The following is a 5,737-nucleotide window of genomic DNA, read 5'->3' as shown; positions in this document are numbered from 1 at the left end:
TATCCAATTTATTGATCGGACAAATCTTATGCTTAAGAAATGGATGAATCTTTTTTGAAATTTGAAAAACCAAACCTTACACGAAATTAAAAAAAATTATTATTAAGAAATTTTTGACATTCACGATTAAATTTCTGAGTTCCCTCGTTAAAAATTTTTAATGTATATAAAAAATTACATTTCCTGTCAATGTAAAAAGTTGTAAAATAGTCTACAACGGGAAAAAACAAAATATCACGCGAAGAAAAATTGTGATCGATTTAAATTATTTATTTAAAATGTATTTTATTGATATTCCTGTTAAAAGTTCGTGTATTTTATATTTACATAACGCTTCATAATACTAAATAATTCGAAGAAGAGAACTTAAAATTTGGTACTTTAACTTTTCTGAACTGTAGCTTATGAGGATGGTTTTTTCAACGAGTTTCAAGTTGTCGGTTTAGCGCAAATTTTGCTTGAACTTTAATCTCGTTTTTTGAAAAATTTGACAATTTGTTGAAAATGCATCCTTTTAGGTTGAAAATTCAACTACTTTGATGAAGTCGTCTTGTGGTAAAAAATTAACCTTTTATAATAAAAAAAGTCATCCTTAAATATTTTCTTAAAAATTCATCTTTTTTGCTTGAAAGTCAACTACTTTGGTTAAATTTTAATCTTTTTATTGAAAGATTATATTATTTATTGGTTAGAAATGTATCTTTTTAGGTTCAAAATTCTACTACTGTTTGAAAATTGAACTGTTTTAATGAAGGTTTGTTCTTTTGAATGTCAAATTCATCCTATTGGGTAGAAAAGTCACCTTTTTTGGCTGAAAAGAAATTTTTTTGTTGAAAATTTAACTGGCCTTGAAAAAAATCGTTGTTTTTGACTTGGAAATACATATTTTAGGTAAAGAAGTTTGAATTGTTTTAGAAAGTTAAAGTGTTTCATATTAAATGAAATATGATATTAACGTTAATTTTATTTAAAAGATTAAATTCCCCATATTATTCTCCTATTTTTCATAAATATCCTCCTACTTCCAATGTTTTTAGAGAATATTGGTCTACGTTAATTTGATTAAAAGATACATCTTATAGTCAAAATCAAAAATTGATTATTCCAAGTGAAGAAGTTACACACACACACGCCCGCGCGCGCCTGTGTGTCAGTGTATAGTTGATTTATAGTGGAGAAAACACTGATTTTTTAAATTTGTTTTATACAGGAAAAGTGAATAAAAAAATAATATATATTGTTTTCTCCAAGTTGTTCACTATACATAAACTAAATATATATATTTTTCAACTGCTCATTCATGGATTCATTATAATTATATAATTTGTAACATATAATTAGCTGAAGCCACGTTCTTGATTACAATTCTAATTTCGAACAGTAAAGTCGCAATTGTAGTATGTTTGAAGAGAGATTGGTCGATAATGGATTGTTGTTGACCAAAGATAAAAGGATCAGACCAGATGAGACATGCCTTAAATATCCCACAAAGTTTCAGAAATTAACTTCCAACTTTAGACAATCTTTATACCTCAGGCCAAACTTAGCTTATATATTTAATAATATTTAATAGAACATGATACAGGGTCTAATGATATTCATATTTCGCTTTTAATTTGAAGCTTAGTTTAAATTTTCAACTTATTGGAGATTTATTAAATCAATAGTATTGGATGTAAGGGCATCTTTATAATGATTAATAACTAGAAAACAAACATGCATGCTATGCGTGTGTGTTTTTTTGGTCACACCCAATTTTTAAACGTAATTGTGAAATTAATATCCAAATTTTTTATGTAATGTAATTTCTTTGCAATTTAAAGTAAATTAAAACATTGCATTTTTTGTAAAAATTACCTATTAGGAAGAAAAATGTTAACATGCCTTATTATTGTTGATAAAAAGAGATATTTCTGGTTCCAATCATGTACAAATCGTGTATTAGGCAGTTTCTTTAGTTTACAACATATAAAAATTGCCACAGTCTTAAGTAGACTTTTTCGCACACGGTGTAAATACACCAAACTCTCGCTTTCAGACAAGTGTCGGGGGGTTGCCTTCAAATGGCCTTGGACTAATTTCGGGGGGACAGAAGCGTAAACAGTGAGGGCCGCCTGACTCGTTTCTAATTGAAATATATATATATATATATATATATATATAATGTCGCAATAGCTCTCGCCTTACTCCCTTGAGAAACTGCGTGAGCCTGCAGTTCTAGCAAGGCTGAGAACGGGGTTCCCCTAATAAAAAAAAAAACAAATTACGCCTCAGGCATATAGGACAAAAATGTCAAATTTGAAATAGTGAGTCTGGGACAGATTTTATCATTTAAATTAGTATCAATACTGTCGAAGCTTACTTACAATTCTTTAAAATTAGCAGATTACATTTCTTATTAAAAAAAAAAATGAAGCGCCGTGCGTGTAATATTCTGACACCGTACTTTTAATATTTAAAAAACATTATAACAAATTTTAAAGGTATTTCATGATGAACAATTCATCGATGTAGAATTAAATTGGTCTATTTGAATTTCATTCGAACTTTCTGGAAGATTCTATTTACCAAATTTTCTGGCCATTTTTATCACATAAATGTAATAAATTATTTTATTTTTATACGAAAAATTTATTTTTAAAGTTTAAAAGTAAGAAAAATGTAAAATGTATGTTCATTATAAAACTTGAGCAAAATTTAAAATCTATAATGTGCCTTTTATTTAATCAAGACAGACGCATAAAACAGTATTTCAATTTATGCTTGACATGAGCATTAGTAACTTCATTATTAAATAGAAGTGACAATTTTATTTTTACAATAAATAAAAAAAATTTTTTCTATATTTTTATTGCATTATTTACATTCAAATAATTGTTCTGGAAAACCAGAACTTACCACAAACGGTTAAATTTTTCTTGGTTTATTCCAAATTTGACCTTCTCTTTTTATCTTAATTGATCCTGCAACATAACAAATTTTACTAGAGCTTTAAAAACAACATTTCTTTTTCCGGGACTTTTTTCCATATCATGCGTTGCTTGGCTTAAGATTTTCATTTTCTGTTTTTTTTTTAAATTTCGCAAATTCTATAACTCCAAAAGTTTTCTTTTCAGCAAAAAAAATCAATAATGATAACTCTTTCTATTTTGCGAAAGCTATAAATAGACTTACATACAATATTTTAATCTTTAAAAAATGACCCCAAAAGTTTTACAAATGCATTAATTTTTTGAATTTTAATAAAAAATATATGGGTAACGAACTTGTCCCTTATTTCTACACCAATAAAATGTTTGCCAAATTACAATCCAATCTAAATATTCTTTCAAAAGTTATCCGTTATACAGGCAATTACAGACAGACATCGACGTGAAAACTATTCTCAATCAGGAGATATCGAAACACCGTAATTTGTAGAAATCCATGATAGTCAGTGTTCACATAAAAACAATAACTACTTATTATAATGAAAATGTAAAAATGAATTAAAAATTTTTTTTTTAAATGAGGCCTTAAAATATGAACCATGACTTGGAGACTAATCTTATTTTTATACATAGGAATTCGAAGATGATCCGAATACTTTTGATTTTTAAATTATATCACTTTATAAATATTGCCTTATTTACGAATAGCGAAAATCTTGAAATTGTTATTAAGTAGTCATATTGGGAGGAAAATACTGGGACCAACGTTAAATTTACAGAATTTCTCGAGGAAGTTGAGTACCATGTAAATTCCAGACTTTTCCCTTTTTCTCTCTGGGAGGTATTTATCCTAAAAAATATGGAATACCTTTAAACTCTCAAGTTTCAAAGTGAAAATTGTTATGTTGCAGGATCAATTTAGATAAAAAGCGAAGCACAAATTTTGAATAAATCAAGAAAAAATTAACCGTTTGTGGTAAGTTTTGGTTTTTCAACAAAATTATTTGAATCTAAATAAAGCAATAAAATTATCAAAAACAAAAAGTTATTTTTATTCTTTGTAAAAATACAATTTTCACTGTTATTTAATAATAAAGTTATTTGTGCTCATGTCAAATATAGATTGAAACACTGTTTTATGCGATGGTTTTGATTAAATAAAATGTTCATTATAGATTTTGAATTCTGCTGAGTTTTTTAATGCACATAAATTTGACATTTTTCTTACCCTTTAACTTTAAAAATAAAATTTTTGTAAAATAGTAAAATAATTTATTACATTTATGTGAAAAATATGTCCAAAAAATGTAGTAAATAGAATCTTATATAAAATTCGAATGAAATCCAAATATACCAGTTTAATACTACGTTGATCATAGTTCATCCGGAAATACCTTTGATAATAGATTATGTACCTAGGCAGTAAAGTTGCTCTTTATACGAGGATGCCGAATTTAACGTCTGGTTAACGGCGGTAAAACGGCATCCGAGTATGAAACAACTTTACTGCCATGGTGCATATGATACTTTGTCTGAAATAGTCTTTCAATTAATTGTTCCTCCTTGCTGTCACTTTACGTGCCGCTCGTCGAAATACAATAAAGTGTTATTTTACTGCCGCTCCGCGGTCAGAGGAAGATGCGCTTGTTCTGCCTATTTCAGATAAAAATGATTTATTATATTTTTTAAATATGAAAAGTACAGTGTCAGATTATTACACACGCGGCGAGTCAGATTTTTGTAATGAGAAGAGTAATCTGCTAATTTTAAAGAATTGTAAGTAAGTAAGCTTCGGCACCGATAACGTTGAATGACAAAAAAAAATATTTTTCTAGAATCGTTATTCAAAATGTTAGTAGATGATGAAATAGTTTATTATATAATATATAACAAAATTTTGCAAAATGGAACGAATTTCAACCTTGACATTTTTGTACTATATGCCTGCGGTGTTATTTGTTCTTTTATGAGGGTGACGAAAAATCATTTATTTGCTCTGTGTACAAAAAAGTCGCCTTAAGGCTGTGGCCTTTTTTATTCGTTATAAATTAAACAAACTGCATTAAACACGCGAGTTAATTTTTGTTGCGTTTTGCTGCTTAATTACAAAGCATAAGGTTGCGGGTGAGCCGGTTTCCTCCAGGCGCGTCGCTTACCCCATTTTACGTTACCTTGGCATGAATAAAAGTAACTTTACAACTAGAAACACCGAACGGATGGCTTGGACTATCCAATAATTATTATTATTTTTAAAACGCGGGTGTCTGAAATCAAAATCGTAGGTCAAGTTAGACTTACGTGGTAGGAGATACTTCACCATGCTTCAGGGACAATCAGGGACTTTCGTGCCATACATTTGAAACTGTAGAGTAAAACTGAGAAGGGACACCTACATAGACCGTAGAATCCTTACAATACAGTCGGCAGTAGGGGTGACTGGATTAAGAACAAATATATATATATATAGGGTGTAGTGAAAGGAATGCTCTAGATGTTAACTAGCTCGGGTGTGGGTGTGCCTGAAGAATGGTATTTGTGTTTATAATTGTGTGTGTGTTTGTGTGTGTGTGTGAGTATAATTGTTTTTCTGCGTGTGCGAAGTGAAGATCGGTATCAGAACATGGTGTATACACAAGTCTCTGGATTAAAGCATTAACTTATTATACTTATATATACCAAACTACCCTACTCGCGAGCGGAACGTGAATCGGGGTTGAAATGCCGGTCACCAAGCCAGGGTGAATTGCCATTGTTCTTCATTTTCTTCACTTTCTTCGTTTTCTTTTTTTTTGTTTTCATGAAATCGC

General features: G+C 29.3%; 1 protein-coding gene across 1 annotated transcript in view; it reads right to left on the bottom strand.

The window, feature by feature from the left end:
• The window catches only part of LOC117173262 (transient receptor potential protein), an 84,681-nt gene extending 79,415 nt beyond the window's left edge, over window positions 1-5,266 (bottom strand). Inside the window, exon 1 of the mRNA XM_033361731.1 lies at window positions 5,229-5,266. The gene's annotated coding sequence lies outside the window, so the exon portion shown is untranslated. The remainder of the gene's footprint in view (window positions 1-5,228) is intronic.
• Between the last annotated feature and the right edge of the window lie 471 nt (window positions 5,267-5,737).

The sequence above is a fragment of the Belonocnema kinseyi genome, chromosome 5 (assembly GCF_010883055.1).
Source record: "Belonocnema kinseyi isolate 2016_QV_RU_SX_M_011 chromosome 5, B_treatae_v1, whole genome shotgun sequence".
NCBI classification, from domain to species: Eukaryota; Metazoa; Arthropoda; class Insecta; order Hymenoptera; family Cynipidae; genus Belonocnema; species Belonocnema kinseyi.
Note: the sequence above shows the minus strand (reverse complement) of the source record. Positions and strands in the feature narration are given on the sequence as shown.